This window comes from Equus quagga, chromosome 1, assembly GCF_021613505.1.
Source record: "Equus quagga isolate Etosha38 chromosome 1, UCLA_HA_Equagga_1.0, whole genome shotgun sequence".
In the NCBI taxonomy this organism is placed as follows: domain Eukaryota; kingdom Metazoa; phylum Chordata; class Mammalia; order Perissodactyla; family Equidae; genus Equus; species Equus quagga.
Window position 1 is genome coordinate 2,331,535 of NC_060267.1, and position 20,303 is coordinate 2,351,837.

At 39.0% G+C, this 20,303-nt stretch overlaps 1 protein-coding gene across 1 annotated transcript in view; it reads right to left on the bottom strand.

Moving 5' to 3' along the window:
- The window catches only part of RAP1B (RAP1B, member of RAS oncogene family), a 41,480-nt gene extending 21,747 nt beyond the window's left edge, over window positions 1-19,733 (bottom strand). The window contains exon 1 of the mRNA XM_046663133.1: window positions 19,404-19,733. The gene's annotated coding sequence lies outside the window, so the exon portion shown is untranslated. The remainder of the gene's footprint in view (window positions 1-19,403) is intronic.
- Window positions 19,734-20,303: the final 570 nt, after the last annotated feature.

Sequence of the window (20,303 nt, forward strand, 5' to 3'; positions counted from 1 at the left end):
CTATACTTTAAGAAGATGAAACCAGGGGCCGGCTCTGTGGCCGCGTGGTTAAGTTGGTGCGCTCTGCTGTGGCGGCCCAGGGTTTGGATCCTGGACGTGGACATGGCACCGCTCATCAGGCCACGTTGAGGCGGCGTCCCACATCCCACAACTAGAAGGACCGGCAACTAAGATATACAACTGTGTACAGGAGGGGTTTGGGGAGATAAAGCAGAAAAAAAAAAAAAAATGGCAACAGTTATTAGCTCAGGTGCCAATCCTTAAAAAAAAAAAAAAAGAAGATGAAACCAAACAAAATAACCAATTGACATTTTTAGAGACTTTCCTTAACCAAGAGCAGCCAATTCATTATCAATCAGTGAAGCTATCTGGCTAAGTTTGAGGATCAAATTTAGTTTTTCCTTATAAACAAAAAGTAAATACGGTAGATACCACCTTTGCAGCCCAGGGTGGTAAAACACGGAACCTGGAAATACGACGACTTAGAATTGGCTATACAATTTATCAGAGGGTTGTCACTTATTTCTAGGTTTGTATCTTAATCTGTAAAAGACGGACACAGAGTTGATGGACAGATTCAGAACGCATGTTGTCTACAAAAGGCTTAAGTGTTAGTTATTACCATTATCAACTAGATGCAAAGTGGCCCCTATTTAACTTTGGTGTCCCCTATTCGATCTAGAAATGTTTACTGAATAAATCACTAAAGACTAATAATTCATTTCCAGCAAAGGAAAGAACTATTCAGATTTTTAAAAGACCACTAACAAGTTACCTCTTATAGGTAAGCTGCCATTTAAGTTTACATCAATTATTGACAGATGTCATGAATCCCAACTGAAAATGAACTACACAATCTTGGCTTAAAAAAAAATTAGTTCCCATACTCGCCCTGTAGGAACTGTAATTTCAGTAGAAAAGAAAATGCTCTAGAGCAGAAACTGTGTTAAAACCAATCACTTTTGGGTTCCAGAGACACCTGCTCTCAACTTCATAATCTGATTTACTCTTTCAATCTCACTAATAAAGGTAAAAATAGGTTATGATAAGGATCAAATCCTTGAAAAGTGATAAGCAACATTTAAAATGCATAATTCATTTCCATTAAAATGTCAGAAAGTGTCTAAATAGCTATAGCCAAATTAAAATTTTCCCAAAACACTGCTAACTCAAGCAAGTCTCCTATCCTCAAGTTCTTTAGCTACAACACCTTCCACCACCCAGTCTGAAATTCTGGGATCTTCAATTACAAATAAAAGGCTAAGGAAAAACACTTAACCACCGGTTGCTGAAGTCAAGTGGCATCGCTGCTCCCACTGAGCACTTGCCGGAAACGATGACACGATTTCTCCTTTCCGCCTCCAACTCCCAGAGGAGGGTGTTAGCAGCTGAAGAGGATTACTATGTTCTCTTCTCACCCCAGATAAAATTAACTAATTTAAATGTCAGAAGAACCTGGTACTAATCTGTTGGACACAATGACAGAATTTAAAACTTCTGAGCAGATTTGAAAATTATTTTTGAAGAAAAAAATAAGAGGTCCAAACAGTACCTCTCATACCCACTTCTGAAAATAAAACTTCTAGCAGGAAACTACAAAGTAAACAGAAAGCTTAGTTAATACGTTAATATGAATACTGCTTATCACATTTACTTTCTGAGCTGTCTGCCCCTCTCGTGATGAGGACAAATGGGAAGTGTTTCCAATCTTACTTACATTCTGCTGAGAAAGGTTTGCTCTGTCAACTAGATTTCTAGATCCAGTCAAGCATAGAATTTGTAGACTATCAAACTGTTTATATAGCGTTTTCTCTATTCTGACCATAGTTATAACACCTCAGATGGGAAAAAAATTCTTCTCTTGCCCTTTTCATGGATTAGTATTGCCAGTAAATAAAGCTTATTCCAACACACACTATGACATGGAATTTAAGGTCACAGTTTCTAGTTTTATTAATGGCGTTATTACTGTAGTTACCTTTCAGTTCAGTACTTGATCATGTCTCTGAGGGAATATATTAATCAGAGTATAACAATTTATCAGTAATCTGACAAATGCAGAAGAATCCGTTTCTTAATAGATTTCTCAGCTAGGTCAATAGATAAGCAAGATAGTTAAGTGACCAAAAAAGGAGATTCCAACAACGTTTCCAGAGAAGCAAGAAGAAATAATGTGGGCCCAAGATCACCTTATTAGTTTCTATCAGTTCCTCCAAAGAGGCTGGATTTGTGCAGAACTCGCCCTGGCTCCCAACAGTTCTTTGGACGTGACCCAAAAACTAACCTGTCGGGTTTTTTTCTCTCATCAGATCTAGCTGTAAATTCTATAGGCATACACAGTGATTCAAAGACTGCTGTGCCTTCCAAATACAATTTAGGGAACCTGAGTATGGACGTTCACTTGATTATTTGCCATATATCTTAGAATCTGATACACACACATACACACGCCTTAGCTAACCATATTTTAAATTGAAAAAATGATAAAATAGGAAAACCTTTTGACAGTTAAGAGCTTTAGATCTAATTTCCTGGGTTAGAATGCCAGTTCTAACACACCAAGGACTAAGTGACCTTGGTCATGTTATTTAACCTCTCTGTGCCTCATTTTCTCATCTATAAATGGGAACAACAGCATCTACTTCTTAAAGTTTTTAAGACCCAAATGAAAGAACCTGTGCAAAATGTTTAACACAGTAACAAGTAACAAGCAGTCAGTAAATGTTCCTTGCTATTTTTTGTAATCCCATCTATCTTGCTATTTACAGTGCCTAAAAGGAGAAGTACCTAAAGGACTTCAAAAGCATACTATACTACAGGAAACTGCACAGCTGGGGGAGCTGTCCGTCATTGTCTCTCTTCTCCACCCCATTACCAAGTCTGATCCATTCTACCTTGGTGTCTCTGGAATCAATTCCATGGTCTCTACTCCACATCTTATAAGGGCCCTCATTTCTCACGTGGGAAAAGGGGGAGACAGGCGGCAAATACGAAGGGAAAACATTAATTTGTTACACATTTGAATTTCAATAACCAGATTGGAGATGTTAATTTTAATTATGAAAACAGAGAGGTAGGGCATCCCAAAAATTTGAGCAAAAAATAAATATGACAACCATACTTTAGTGGCCTTTACCTAACAAGATGCTTTGTTAGTTGAGAACATGAAAATGTCTATCATGTTTGCCCTGGGTCAGCTCACAATCACAGGGTCTTAGGAACAGAGCACTGTAGGGCACGGAAGGGGATTCTCTGTCTGTGAGGATGTGCCAGGCAAGGCTTGGCTAAGTGGACACCTGAAGGAGACCAGTGGATATTGTAAGGCAATAGGAGAGTTCACTGGAAGATTCTGGGGAAACGGACTAGCAGAAGACAACTCTTCCCATCGTGAGTGCATGGGGAGGGGGAGGTGGAAGAGCAAGGGGCCCTCTTTGCTTAAAGATGTTGACCTACATTCTACAAGACACTGAGACAAGTGAAAGAAGGAATAAAAGGAAGGTATATTTGAGAAATTTGTAAGTCAAAATCAAGAGAATATGGTGACAAACTAGATGGGGGAGGAAAGAAAAACAGGATGCAGCACGATCAAACAGATGGGCAGTGAGGCCATCAGACCAGACAGGGAGCCTACAAGGACAGACAGAAGGGTTTAGCAGGTATCTCTGATCTTTAGGAATAGGTCTCAAAGACAGCGGAGGAAAAACTGAGAGCAGTATGGACATAGCAGTAGCATCTTTTATTCCTAGAGAGATTAGAAGGAAGATGCTCACTGCCTGTGTGCAAAAAGCTTCAGGCACAGAACACAACACTGACTTGTTTAGCGAGATTATAAATGTATTATGTGTAATCTGTTTCACTCAATATTTCTGGCTTATTAATTTGAAATATATAATTTATTTAGATGATTACAAATCTCAATTTTAAGGTTTTATAATTACAGTTCCAAGGTTTCATCAAATGAACTTTGATGGAGTCTTTTGCCAGTCTATGAGAAACAGAAATATGAACAGAAAAAATTAATATTGTATAAAACCAAATATCTTCTAGGCTTAATGAGTTTCTCAGTGTAGAAAACTCAGTGCCTAGCTCATATTGTACAATAAACCATGACATATAACAATCATTTGCCCACACAGTCCACAGTGTCTCTGGACTTGCCCCTTTTCCTCATTATCTGAAGCCTTTTATAAATAGGGCAGTAAGCATCTTACATCCTCTACTTCTGATTTCCCTAGGAATAAACAGATACTACTGCTATGGGGACATCAGCACTGCCCGTGTTTACTCCACATTCTTTTAAGGTCTAGTCTAAAAAATATGTATCTAATAAAAATCGACCAAAACTACTACAAACAAAGAAGTAGAGATTTCTTCCTCCTCTCCTGAAAAGTACACCATTCTTTTTCACCTTTAATTTAAATTTTCCCATTTTCTTGTCTTCTCAAGTCTTTTCATCACTCAAATCTGATCTTTACATTTCTATACAGGAGTATAATATTGGAAGCCTTTGCTTTAAAGGCACAAGTAATTTTTCTACAATGGTGTGGTCTAGGATATAAGCTGGCAAGTCTCATAAGTTGGCTAAAAGAACCATAAAGAGCTAAAATAACATCAAAAGAACTCTATTTACATTCTTAAAACAAGAAAAATAATGAAAGGGTAACAACCAAGCAAACCATCCCAAAAAAGCCTATTTTAGCCAACAGATTAATCAAATTAAGGACACTATTATTATTCCACATAGCCCCATGAGGCACATTAACATTTAATCATTACAAAATGAGATGAACCAAAAAAAAAAAAAAAAAAGAGGAGGAACCAGGTTTTTAATGCCTTTTTTGGTATACAGTATCAATATCTTTAACGGCTCTTTTCTGACAATACCACCAGGCACAGTGCATGTCCCAGAATAGTTTACGTCCCACTATGGCTTTACTGCTGATAAATTTCCAAGGATTTTTAGTAGCCACTTTATTTTAAGTTATATACCTGCTATTAGAGAGATCTCAGCCATGGAGTTCTCTGATTATAACATGAACACGTACAAAAGCTAATTCTAGCAAGGAATGACAAAGGACAGGCTATCCTAGGTATTTCTTGAGAAACACAGTCTCTGCAAACCTATGACCAAAGTTTAAACCACTTTAAATGAACTAAGCAAAATTTCGGGCGATTTCAGACTTTGCTATATATAATAAAGTACATTTAAGTAAACCATTAATCTGACAGACAATACAATTTTTAATTAAAAATTCGAGTAGCACCACCTTCTGATAAGGCCACCATTTGTCATACACAAATATATCCCTACATAGATGAATTAATCAAATGCACTTTTGTATTTTCATTTGACTATTAAAGAATGCATGTCCAAAATAATATTCAGAAACTAATAAGTGCCCCCAACATAACCTCCCACCACACCAGTCACCTAGTCACCAGGCATTATTACACTTCCTTGAAACTGTACCAACACAGTGATAACGCGAAGGAGACTGCTGCATCATTGATGGAATCATGGTGACAAGGACCCTGGTTTTAGCACTGAAAGCCTTGTGTCCCAGGAACTCCTCAGTGCCCAGCAAACCAAGATGGCTGGTCATTTTACGTGGAACACATCTTGAGAGGAATTTGCTTTCTCTCATGTCTCACAATCTTAAAGATGCAGAACTCTAAAGGCTAAGAAAACATCTTGCAAACATTCTGCGGTACTACACAGCTTATCTTTTTTCACAATGGAATCATACTATTTTCTGAAATAAAATAAGGAAATTAAAAACCAAACTGCGTGCAGCACTTAGCATAAGAGCCAAGTTTGAGTATTTATGGTAACAGACAATATTTGTATAGACTTTACAATTTACTATGTATTTTGACGTGAGTTTTCTCATTTGGAGAAAAGTCCAAGAACATTTCTCACAAGGGAACACTGTTCCTCGCTTAATTAGAAAAGTGCCCCTTTCATCTAATTAGCACCTGAACACGCATTAAGTGCAAGTCACTGGGAAGGTCACAAAGATGAACAAAACACACTTGCTCTCAAGAAGCTTACAATTGCGCAGGAGAGATGAGACATAAAAATATAGAAAATGTCATGAGAAACAAATACTGTGGAAATTCAGAAGAAGAGAGGTCAGGAACAGATTTATGAAGAACGTGGCAAATGAAGAGAAGTTACAGCATGTCACTAGGAAAGAGACACCAGGCAAAAGGGCAGGGAGCAAAGTCAGAGGTAGCGAGAGACAGGTGGATGACAAGACCACGAGAGCAAGCGTGTCCAGGGTCTCAGGGCACAAAGCAATGGGCAGCCCAATGGCAAGGGGTCGTCTACAGGTAGGACAACGGAGATCACTGAGGGATGATCAAGAGCCTTGACTATTTGTAAGCCACAGTACTGGACATTTTGAAAACAAACACACCAATATTGAGAAAATGAAAAGTACTTTTATTATTTACTTATTTATTTTTGAGGAAGATTAGCCCTGAGCTAACATCTGCCGCCAATCCTCCTCTTTTTGCTGAGGAAGACTGGCCCTGAGCCAACATCCGTACCCATCTTCCTCTACTTTATATGTGGGATGCCTACCACAGCATGGCTTGACAAGCGGTGTGTAGGTCTGTGCCCGGGATCTGAGCCAGCAAACCTGGGGCCATCAAAGTGGAACACATGAACTTAACCACTGCGCCACCGGGCTGGCCCCTAAAGGTACTTTTAAAATGAATAAGAAGAGTTCTAACAGAAGTCTGGGCAACCCATCTAGACATGTTAAGCTTTTTATTAAAATGTGATTAATTAGGCAGCCTACTTTAAAAAGGCATCAATTAAGGTTTGCAACAAAAATCTATAATAAGATGAAAAAAACCAAACTTAAGTGCTCAGAAACAATATACCGCACAGAGGAAAAGCACTGCAGGCGACTGACCAGAGAGAGTTAGGATGACTGGTGAGTTCAGCCTTACCCTGCAACACGACCTGAATACTTGGTACCTACTATGCGCAGACAGTGCAGAGACTAGATGCGCACATCTTAGCTTCTCTCTTTTTCATAACAGGATGTTTACTTTGATACCCCAGCATCTGGTATCTAAAGCACACTGAGATTACTTTGAGTTAATACCACTACCATAGAACATGGCACTGAGGGTATTTGCCTAAGATCTCAATTGAACTGACAAACAAGGCAGACATATGGGACAGGCCACATTTTTCTTCAAAAAGCTGCTTTGGATCTGTCCACGTGCACAAAAAGTACTCAGTTACAGCTTAAACACCTTATGGTAAGGTTCATTGCTTCATAACCAACACTTACAATGCCTAGAATACAGACGGCAATTATTTGGTGAATGAATCAAACCCAATTTCCTGCCCTAGAGCAGGGGTTGCTGAACTCCAGGGCTCAGGCCGAATCTCTTGAGCAGCCTATTTATTATCCAGTTTTGTGGGAACACAGGCACGCAAGTGCATACTGTCTCTGGGAACTCACATGACAACGGCAGAGTTGAGGGGCTGTATGAGACTGTATGGTCCACAAAGCCTAAAATATTTATTATCTGGCCCCCTACAGAAAAAGTTTGCTGATACCTGCCCTGTAGGCTAGAGTCTGGAAGAGAGAAGGACGGATCTTGTCCATTAATTCTCTGGTAGCAAGTGAGTTTTAGTTCAAACACCAACTCAAAACATTAATGGATGCCTGGAGTACAGTGTTAAGCATGATTCTGAGACCAACTCTGGACCCAAAGGGATAGAGTACGGTTCTCAGTCATCAATGTCTACTGTGGTGCAGGGAAAGGAGAAACAGGGTTGTAACTTTAAAAACTTCTGCTGTAGAATATTTTCTTTTAAATAACTAGCACTGTCATCTATTAATTCTACAAAGATGAATTATTAGCTGCAAAACAGTATGCAAAAAAGTCCCCCACAGAAAACCTGAAAGGAATCATTGGGAACGGTCCACCTGAAGGCTGAAGACTCTGGCAGAAACAATGCCTTTGACTCTGGCACGGCTGATGCTGCTCATTTGCACAAGATCCCTTCAACAGGCAACCTACTCACTCAGTCAACACACACAGCTGTTTAAGGTCATCAGCGAGGAGGAGAGAATAGTGCTATCGGGGCGAGAAGGGGGGCCACAACACACCCCAAAACCCCATCAAGCCTTACTGATAGAATGGAAAAGAAGAGCATCCTTATTTTACATTTGACGCTAAATCTAATCTATTAAATGTCCACTTTGATTCTGGAAGCAGTTAATATAACATACAGTCTGAAATCAAAGCCTTCACGTCACTGGTGCTCTGCAGTTTCCCTTCAGATTATTCTAGAAAAATCCTTTGTTTGCCAGGTTTACGTCAAGTACTTGCGCCCCAGTTGTAAGGCAGGCTGGGACAGCTGGTACTCGGCATTTTCGTTTTCTATAAAGCAAGGCTGTCCACCAAGACTCACTGAGGTCTGTGTCTTTTCAGACACTGGTTTGAGTCTCTCTAAAAACAAATGTGAACACACACATCCATACGTCTACAAAATAAGACACTGTCAGTCAGACATTATGCTTCTGTGAGACACAGTCCAGCAGGACGGGCCACACCCTAGCAGGAGAGGAAGAAAGGAGCCAAGCATGGGGACCCTGAAGAGGTGGCAAACCAAAGTCACCGCTGGGAACAGGGTAGGGAAGGTCTGAAGGTCAGCTCAAATCCAGATCTGAAGACGCAAAAGCCTATGAGAGTTAAGTAACACTAGAGCAGTGGTCATCAGCAACACCTCTCATCACAGCAGGGACTAAGTTTTTAAAAACACCTCTGGAAAACTATGATAACACTTCCCTTCGTGCTTAGGACCCTAAGACCCATATCACCAGCAAAGAAAGGCCAGGGTCCACCAGAGACCATCTTATTCATCTTTCTGCCTCCAAATAAATGTCCAATTTAGTACAGAAAAGGAGGGTCTCTGTTGTTCCTCTGGTCTTCAGAAACCGGATTTTTCAGTAATTTATATAACCCACTCTTAATGTCCTAGCTTCCACAAGTCACGGAAAAAAAGAGACACCACCACTCCAAAGGGATGACAGTTACTGGGGCTAAGAAGGCTAACCAGATGTCCTTACATCTTCCTAGATGAAGACACTTCTCCGAGTCTCCTGAATTTGTGATTTCAGAATTTAACATGAACATAAAAGATGCTCAATCATCTGGTGAACAGGCTGCAGAATGACATAACTACATCAACCAGAGATATCCCGATTAGTTAGGGAAATATCTGCTTTCATAAATTTCAAGCAAACACTCTACTAAGTACAGTTGATGAGCTGTTGGGGAGGAGGCATGAGAAACCAGAAGTGAGGCTCTTTAGTGCTAGCAGATAAACTAGAATCCAAGTTAAGGGGCAGGATTCCAGAACAAAATGCACTTGTTTTCATGAATGGAAGAATGCCACAAATATTTTTTTTCCCCACAAATATTTCTTTTAATATAAATACTCAGATTTTACAATACACTGCTCTCTTCAAGGACGGGGGATATTTTAATAGTATAATTTTACAGTCTTTTTCAACATAAGACTGAATTCAGAAATAAACAGAATTAGTGTCTTCCACGAGAGAAGGAACAAATGACTACAAAAATTATTTTTATTTCATTTTACTGTTAACTTCCTAACTAAGATTAAATGAGAAAGCTTAGTTTGACTTTAATCAATTAATATGGCTGCCTCCAAATGCATTTGAAACCATAATAAGAATGCTATGATTTCAGATTGTGGGTTCATAATTTGCAGGACTACATTACATTCTAAATGAAACTTAAAGACCAGGACATTCCTAATGCAAAATTCCCTACTAAATCTGCCAAAAATTCAGAGGAGAAAAATTAGTCAACTAACAAAACACACTGGAAGCACAAGCACTGCCTATACTTTCTCTAGTAATTCCAATATCTCAATCTCAGCAGCAGTTTATGCCAGCTGCTTAATGCCCACATGACTTGTGCAGCTAATGGTCTTAGGAAGTTGTTTTTGACTAATTTAATAGTTCTTCCTTTTATACTCTAATCTCTTTGCTTTATTCGAAGATGTGCTTAGAATCCAGTAAAACAAAGACCACTTAAAAAATAAAAGGCATGCCACACTTTGGAAGCCATAAATAATGCTTACATTTGGCTTTCCCATACATTATTCCACTTACTTGCATAACCATTAGGTCAGTAGCACACCCCGCCTCAACCCCCTGCCCTTAAAGTAGCTTTGAAACATGCCTGTCTTGGCAATTCTACAAGATTTAAGTCAGTATCAAAAAAAAAAAATAGTGCATACACATTTGCATTCTTGGGACATTAGTATACGTATACCCAATAAATGGACAAAGGCAAGGAGAACCGAAGTTGGGTATTAATTAGGCTGCTAGCATAACAAGAAATGGGGAAAACAGAAAGAGTGGGCAGGCACTGCTTGTAATCAATTCTGAGTTTCAAAGGAGCATCTTCAGATATTTACTTCTTCCCTTGTCAACACCAAGTGATTCCATCAAGGATTTTTAAACAGAGATTGTTAGTCCTACAATATTCCTATTCCAATCTTCTACTGTACTTTTACTTCACAATTAAATGTATTATATCATTCTTAGAAACCTTATCAACTGGGAGATTTAAAAAACTATCAAGAAGAAATTGTGACTAAAATATGACCTCTCAATTATTAAACTTTTTTTTGCTTGAGGAAGATTCGCCCTGAGCTCATACCTGCGTCAGTCTTCCTCCGTTTTGGATGTGGGTCACTGCCACAGCACGGCTGACGGGCGGTGTAGGTCTGTGCCAGGGATCCAAACCCACAAAGCCGGGCCACCATAACAGAGCATGCTCAACTTTAACCACTAGGCCACAGGGCTCATTAAACATTTTTTTTAAACACTTAAGACGATTTTCCAGGCACCGACACACACAGATAAATCTTCACTATTTCCACACCTTTCCCAGGACTTGACCTGAGGAATGAGGTGGCAGTGCACTCCACCCTGAGCCCTCGTCAGGAAGAACTCGTTGGCGGAGACTGTTTCCAGGCTGACTGACTGCTTTAAAGTACCACGTCACACCCTGAAGTCCTCCCCAAAGACACGAAGTCAGAAAGAGTAACCCTTTCCAGCAATTTCAGACCCATTTCTCAAAGAAATTCTGAAATCCTAAAATTTCTAAAACCTGAAAGTTTCTCAACTAATTTGGTGGCAAAACCTGACCTGATAAAAACTTTTTACACAGCAAAACTTCACCTACGCACTGATGTGAGGCTGTTCAGTTTTCATTTATCCCATTTAGTGTGACTATTCACATTTCACTTAGAAACAGTTTGATTCCTCTTACTAAAATTCAAAATAAATCTTCCCCCAAAATTCTGAATTCCAAAACACCTGGTGCCAAGGTGAGGGATTATGGACCTATAATCCATTTCACAAACATCTACTCGAGCAAAACTCCCTTGAACATACTGTGCACTTTCCAATTTCTATACTGTCGCCCCCCGATTCACTGTCAGCCTAAACTTACACACTCTTTTAATAACAAGTACAGACCCCACCTCATTTTTAATGTCTTCTCGGACTACTACAGCCTAAGAGTTTTCATTTCTTTCTCTGACTCTGTAAACACTCATCTACATCACTCATTTGGGTACTGATTATTATTATTTTGAACTGCTATTTACACTTTATATTGATTAACTTTTCATGTCTTTGCTAAGAACCTTTTGTGACTAATTACTCAGTTTCATCCTAATATACAGTAACTGAGAACAATTAGCTGTCAATAACATGCAGTCAGATGAACGAGTCCTCAAGAGACAGATGCCCTAAATAATGAGGAACCACAGGTGGAAATAGAATGCTTAAAAAAAATGAGTGTAGGAAGTAGCCTATGATGGAAATTGATAATGACAAATCATTGAGCACTTTAGGTACTCTTTCAATTAAAATAACAATTTTTGAGCACTTCCTATGTGCCAGTTACTGGGCGAACCATTTGAGATTGTGGTGGAAAAGTGACAGGGTGTTCCTGCCCTCTTGAAACAAATAGTTTAGAGGGGAAGAGAGGATAAACGGATAAAAATAATTATTGTTTGTGGATGCTCCTTTATTTAAAGCAATCAGGAAAAAACTTCTCCGTAAATGTGACATCTGAGCTTAGATCTAATGTTGAGAGTGAGGCAGAAATGCAGACAGCCGGGAAAGATCATGACAGACAGAAAGGAGTTGTAAGCACCAAAACTCGAGAGGTGGTAAAGGGTTTCTCGGGCCAAGATGAGAAAGAAGTGCAGTATGGCTAGAGCTTAGTGAACAATGGGAAGGAAGCAAAGTTTGAAGTGAGCAAGAACTGGATCTGCTTTCTATTTAAGCCACTGGGGGTAAGACGATCTGATTTACATTTTGACAAGATGACCTGTCTTCTGGGTGGAGCGTGAGGTAGAGGAGAACAAGAAGGGAAACAAGGAAGTCCAGACAAGAGATGAATGCGGCTTAAACAGGGGTAGTATCACAGAAACACAGGATTTTAGAACACAGAGAGATCTGAAGAGCCATTTAATCAGTCTTGCTCTACACAGAGATCAGTTCTCAGAGAGGAGTTACTGGTTCAGTGTTTCATGTCCCGTGCCAGACCACCCAGGTCAGTCACCACCTCTAAAGCATGCTGCTTAAGACGACAGGGGGAATGAAAGGTCTAGCAATTACTCAACACTGACACATCATTGCTCAGACTTACCCCTCATGCTCAAAGGAATCAGCTAAAATTTAGGAGAAAAATGAACTAAGTCTCCAATGTGAGCACCTGAAAGTTCAGAGAAAAGTGCATAAGGGCCTGTTGGGGAATAGAAATAGCAAAAGCACCCTCAACTCACACTGTTTAGTGACGGAACTTTTACTTTCACATCATCATCTCTAACTGATAGGCAGTATCAGTTTATCTGCTACACAGGACCCTCAGGTGGACCAGATGTACCAATCACCACGGCACCACAAGGGCTTTCCAAAGAGGAGTTTATCACTCGTGCTCCACCAGAACTCTGAAGGCTGGCAAAAGGAGCCCTGCTCATTAGAAAGAGAACCCTCGCTCTCTTCTCCGCTCTACATCCTGGCCCTTCCACCTCTTCACTGCCTATTATCACTATCATCACTTCCACGTAAACAACAGAAAACGTTATGAATGCTCCTCTGTCCTTAAAAGCTTGCAAATCCTGCTTTCTCTTTGTTGAACAGTGAGGAAGTAAGGTGAAAGGGCTCTTGGAAGAAAAAAAAGCTTAAGTATAAAAAACCTAGAGGAAATTTCATACAAGTTTTTTTAAACTAGCAAATAAAACTCTGTAAGCAACAGCCAGCAACAACCTTGTGACTAATTTAGATGTCCTGGACATAAAACATGATCTCAGTATGCTTCCTAATTCAGAACAGCCAGAACAGCTGACCAGTTAATTATTTAATATTGGGAGAACTAAAGCTTCCTATTCAATTCCCTCCCTACTGTGGGATTAGTTCATGGAGGCAGGTGTTCTGTGATGCTCGGCCCTGAAGCTCCCCTAAAGTTAAACACTCCACACCTCATCCTCTGATGTCAGCCCTTCTTTCAAAGAGCGATGTCTGGGCTCAATAGTCTCTTCATAGAACACACCCTTTTATCATCTCTAGAGAAATAAGTGGCACTAAATTTCCAAGAAAGTGAGTACAGTATAAACCGTAACTTACCCATCTTTTTTTATTACTTTTATAATCTGAAACTTATCACTTGAAACGAAGGCGGGTTAGCGTAAAAATCCTTTAAACTTTGGAACTGTCTTATGACATTTATAAAAATAGTTGTTTAACAAGGATTGCTACAATTGTTCTTAAATGACAAAAAGAAACAGCTTTCTTCCAGAAAGTAAGAACATTAACATCTGTCTTGGAAAAGTGTCTACTAAAGGTAGACAACACCAAATTCTCAGGTCAAGGAAACATTATTAGACTTGAAATGGGAAAAAGTCCATAGCTTTACTATAGGAAAGCTACTACATATCCTAAAATTGTGAAAATCAACTTTTAAAAATCTGCTTATTTAAGATTATGTCAAAACTTGGGACACACATGCAATCTATCTAGAGATAATTAATCAGGTGTACAAAGCAAGTATTAAAACCAAAACTAAGCTTAAAAAATACTGTGATCAAAAGCTGACTGTACTGCTCAAAGGAGAACACTGCAAAGAAATTAAACCTAAATGACTATGTACTAATAAGAGATTTCAAGATGAAGCACAGGAAAACACTGTCTCACATTATCTATGGTTAACATTCTTCTCTTCCCCTCCAACAAAAATATAAACAAAATAAATCAAAGATGATGTTAAATACCGAGAGAAAAGCATGGAAAAATGAGTGATATAAAAAGAAGAAAGTGACTAACAATGAGACAGACAGTTGGGAATATTTTAATAAGCTTTTCAGATAAATGCGGATATTCTCCTCTGGTACTACACCTAAACGCAACAACTGGCTGCAATATATTGAGATGCAAAACATTATCAATAAATTTCATGTTCTCTCTAACACTAAAACCCACTGGTCTAGCTGTAACTGTGGAAGGATCTCTTACCCATGCACAATTTTGGAGGATCACACATTGGTCACTTAGAAAATACTGGTTCACAGAGTTGAGGATCTTCAAATACCGACACATTTCATTATATATTAAAAATAAAAAGCATATTCATTAACATTACCAATAAGATCAGAAAAAATCTTAAATATTGGGAAGCTGTCAAGAGCACAGTGGCTGATAAAAGTTTTCCAAAATTCTCATTTTCACTTGAAAACTAGAACTTTGTCATTGACCATAAATACTGTCAATCTTCTCCTGAAAGCAATGGGCTCACTTTACTTTTGAGAAAATGTCAGCCTAATACTCAAGTCTGAATAACCATAGTTCGTCAGACATTCTTTCAAGTAAAAATGGTGCTCATGAAAAAACTGGCTGGTTCAGCTTGCAACTCAAACAATCACACAAACGCTTTTCCTAGACACAACCATTAGACTTCAGCATGGCAGCAGAAGTGTGTTAAGCATACTTCCTGTTTTGTCACAGTATATTAAAGTGATGTGTACCAGAGTTGAGATTTGACTTAAAAAATGTTTACTTCTTCATCAAGTGCATTCAGGTGAATGCTTTTGTTTTCTTAAAACTGTGAGTGCATGGCAACGACTACTAATACAGTGTGGCACTCTGATTCGTTCTAAAGTGCAAGAAGTTTTACCCACCATTGCTTTTATGGTATTGGTACAAATGTCAACAGAGTGAAAAAGGCAAAGAACATACTGTATTATCACTTACAGTATTATTGTAAAAACAGTTTTGTACTTGCAGACTCCTTGAAAATGTGTAGCAATCCTGAGAATTCCTTGGACCATACTTTGAAAACCACTGAGTTAGATAATTTATTTGTTAAGCTGTTCACATCACAATTATTCTTTCTTAGTCTTCATTCATACCTTACTGGGAAGCTTAAAAATCAAATAACCAAATCAACTTCAATCAGGAGTAGCAATGCTACAGGGGAATAGAAGCTTTATAATAAAGAACGAGAACTAATACCACATTAGTATATCCTTTTATAAACATTAACAAATAATGCTCCATTTAATCCTCAACAATTCTAAGTAGTACATGTCATCTTTCCCATGGAGGAAAGCTTCAGAAAGGGAAGCACAAATTCTGCCTAAAAATTCATTGTCCTGGTGGGATTACAAAGTTGTATTAATTTTCTTCTTTATACTTTTCTGTATTCTAAACACTGTAATAAGAAAATTAAAAAGACAAAACATTTGAAAACTCAGCCAGTGTTACCAAGATAAACAAATGTAGTGTTGTATCTCAAGCTGACAACTTCAAGAGCAGTAGAACAAAACAGTAGACACATACATTTATATAACCTCATTGCTATCCCTCTTTATTATCTGTACGGTACAGAATTCAAGATTCTTGAGGGACTTCTGAGTTTTGCTATTGTTACTGAGGAGCTTTATGATAACTTATAAATCTTAGAAGCAGCAGCTCTAACGATATTAGCATAATGTAGTAGTAATATTCTCACTGCAACCTTAAAACACAAGGTAACAGTCGGATGCAATAGGGATACCACTGTGACACCTAAAAACTATTAAACGAAAAGAGCTTATATTTATAGTCTTTATTTTATTGATACCCTCAGTCCTATTAACTAAGAACTTTTAGAAAGTCCTCTACTTTTTTAAAGAATGAAGTGACTTAAAAATATATTCTAATGAGAAGGATAAATTTTAGAAGACACAGATAATTAGAATTTTATTTTACGTAACATTTTCCACTTCCTCTCCAGAAGCTTTTGCCAAAAACTGCTATTAAATGGACAAAACAGATTTTTTCATCTTTTTTTCCTTCCCACAAGGGAAAGAGGAGGAAAGCAACAGGTAGAGGTCATCCACCAATGGGGCAATCAGTTCACTGTACATTTTTAAAACAAAATTACTTAATGAAATGCTAAGTTTTAAATATTGGAGGGAAAAAATCTGTTTTATTGAAAGTACTTATTTACTGAAATAAATTTCCAAAGCAACTACTGAAGAACTCATCAAGGAGCTCTGTGACGCAATAAAAGTGATGATTCCAAGAAGTCAATAATTTAGTTATCAAAATTATTCATAACTGCCTTTAATAGATGCTCTCTTCCTTTAACATCTTTATTCAGTCTACTTGTACAACAGTCAAAAACATTCAATCCCCAACCACTGGAAAAGATTACCTAGCAAGTTATCTCATAAGATCAGAATCCAGTTTAAATGAAAAAGGTTTTGTTGAGAGAGAGAGAGATATATATATATATTAGCCTAACTACAAAATTATAAAACAGCGTAACTATAAGAGTAAGCTTTAGGACCCAGCTCAATGTAAAATCCAAAATCAGAACATTAGATTATTACTCTCTATGGTCAGAGGGACTAGGATTCTTAATTTAAAAGTGAACCTATTTCTAGTACTTGAGCACCTCATACACAAACAATCTCAAGCGTAGTAATACTCCAGAATATTGTTCTGTATAATAAAAACCAGATGGAAATCCTGCAGTTCATGTTACAAATATTTTTTCTTTTGATAAGTGATTTAAATATTATTTTAAACCTGGTACATTTCCCTAAATTTACATTTCTTTCTTTTATAAGTTTTAAGGCTCCTTGGAAACAGAGCTTGAAAAATTTTGATCCTCCATTGATGCAAAGCAAAAATTTTTTCTAAATCGCTATTGAAAGAATAATCAGTTGCTGTGTACCTTTAATCTGAATAACATTAGGAATAAACACACTAGTGTTAGGAAGTATGGAGAAGTAGTATTCTTTGTTAGTGGTGCGTTTTAAAAAGTGATTTTAATTTTTAAAAGGCAGCACAAAACTTCCTTGTAACTTTTCCTCTTTAAAATAGAAATTCTATAACGAAAGGCCTTGGTCTCAGATCCAGTGCTCAACTAGATCCAAACGAGGTACAACAGATTGTACAGCAAGCCAGTCTTTACTGCAAATGGATAAACTCACTCTGTTCTTTGTGGCTACTGCTTCCATTGCGTTCATGAGATTTCCAAAGAACTAGTAAACTAAAAAGACGTTAAGTCCTCCAATGGTAATTAGTACCTTTCAATACTGCTGCAATATACCTAAGAACACTGAAAAACATCAGGCTTTCAGCAAGGGTAAGCCATGGCACAGTACTCCTGTTTACTGAAAAATTTGTCCAATGTTATAATGAATCATTGCATCAGCCAAAATAGCTGTTTCTTAACTTTTTCTAAAAGAAATTCAATTTGCATAGGCTAACAGCAAAAACTTCAGCCTAATCTCTGAGGCCATGGAATCCTCAAAAATGATGGGAGGGAAAACCAACCAACCAACCAAGGCATGCATATAGTCACAACCTTATATGGTCTTACACACAAGGTTTAAGAGAGATCAATCTTTATCAAGTTCTTCTACAGTCTGAACATGTGACATCACTTCACTGCAGTAACAAAAAAAAGCTTTTGAACATTCAGTTCATAAAAACTAAACTATTCCTGGTGCCAGTCAAATCTAGACACTACAGATCAATACCCACCCTCTTTATCACATACACAGGAACACATTTAAGTCTTTAGGAAAATGACGTGCATATCAGTAAGATTCCAATATTCAATAATAAAATTATTTAAACTAGTTTTGGAAAAAAATAAACGACACCTTTGTAAAATCAGCCAAATTCTGTGTCAAATCCAGTTTTGCTGATTTCACTCCCTTAACAAATATTTATGAAGTAGCTATAACAAGTCAAAGAAAACTGAACATGAGCACTTTCTCACCCAAATCTTAGACTTTATATTTAAAAAAACATGTATAATTAGTTACCATGTTGTTGATCTCTGCATAAGCCTTCTACCAATCTTGAATCACACTGGAAAACACACTTGATAAGATCCTTATGGACATTCATCAAGGTTTTTTACCATCAACTCTTCATTTCATCTCCCTGGAGCCTCCTTACGTGGTGGCTCCTTACCATGGGGACTCACTTAGCTAAGTACTGGAATTCTACAGTAAAGGATGGTTTTGAGGATAAAATGAAAATCAATTTCTCAAGTTAAAAAGATTCCAAAGTCAATGTGGGTATGTTTCTTTTTGAAGGAATATCAAGTTCTTTTGAAATATCTTCTTTAAATCTTCAATGCAGTTAATCTCTAAAGGTAAACGCTCAACACCATGTGCACAGGCAAGGGTCTAGGAACGAAGATACAGTGGAGAAGGAAACGGATTGAGTCCCTACCGTCGTGGTGCTTGCACTGAACAAACTGGTACCATTTGCAAGGAGGGCACCATACCAGTGCTCCGGGGCATACAAAGAACACATCTGGTCGTTGGACTCCACAATTTGATGGAATAGATGACAAAAATACTTCTAATGATAACAGAAGGCAGGAAGTGATATGTGCCATAGAAAGGAAGAGAGAGGACTTTTATGGGGTGGGCTACGGGGAGAAGGCAAAAGACAGAGCAGTCATTTTCACGTCCTACACCACATTTTCAAATTAAGCAAGTTTATTATTGGGCTCTTCAGTTGTATTATGAGACCCGGCACATTAAAACCAAACTGGCTACGTGTGTTTCAAAGATTTACTTTGGGGCTTCCTCTGATGAGGCAGCCTCACAATGTGTGAATACCAACCAAGAAAACGCAAGTGAAAACACCATGTAGGGCACAGAGTAAAAAGGGGATGAGCTGAAATGAGACCATCATTCAGGGCTCCGAGTCCTGAGAGTTATTTAACCTCCCGGAGTATCAATTTCCTCTCCTAAAACCCGGCAACGAAACCACCCGAGTTTTCCACTGTTTGACCAAGGCACCCACCTTTTCTGGGTATGACGGAAACTATCCTCTGTACAATGTAATTCACGATAAAAACGTCGTATTTCTTTCCCCGAGTTGTCTACTACGGATAGACTACCGTCCTAAAAGTCGGCCACGAACTAGTTATCTTATCTTTCCGGGGCCTCAGTGTCCTCCTGCATAAAATCAGAGGGTGGGACTGGATGATCGAAACAGTCCTTTCCGGCCCTTCAAACGTCCCAGGACTCCATTATGACTCAAACACTACTCAAGAGTGAGCTTTCAGCAGCGATCTGAGCTCCAAGTCCAACTGTCTCCCTTTTTTCTAAGTTATTCTTGCTGAGATAAGGTTTTATCGAGCAAGTCCAAACAGCATTCTAATTACAAAAAAGAAGAGGGTTAAAAAATCAATTCATTAGTCAGAAGCTTTAAGGGAGAAGCACTCGATACATATTAGACGCTACCAGCAAAACAAAAATCCAGCTAGGCTGCATCGACTTTAAAACGCTAAAACCACAATCTTCACTTAGCGTCAACTTCCTACCCGGTTCAAAACGCGATTTCCCGTTACTGCGAAGCCGACTCGCTCGGGTTCCTCCCAGCCGAGAGTTGCAGGCGAAATGTTTTTCTAAACTAACGGGGGGCGGGGGCAGGCGAAGGGGAAGCACACGAGCTGCCCGAGCGCGAGCCCCGGCCGCGCTCCGCAAGCCAGTGTGCTCGGAAGCGGAGCCCGGATGGCCGGGTCCCGGGGCCGCGCGGCCGCCGCCCACGCTGACAGCCCGCGCCGGACGGGGCTCGCCGCGGCGGCGCGGCCAACTTCCCGAGCCGTCGCCCGGGGCGAGTCCCGCGGCGCCGAGGCCCGGCCGTCCCCGGCGCCGCCCAGGTGGGGCCGCCCGCGCCCCGGCCAACTTTCCCGCGGGC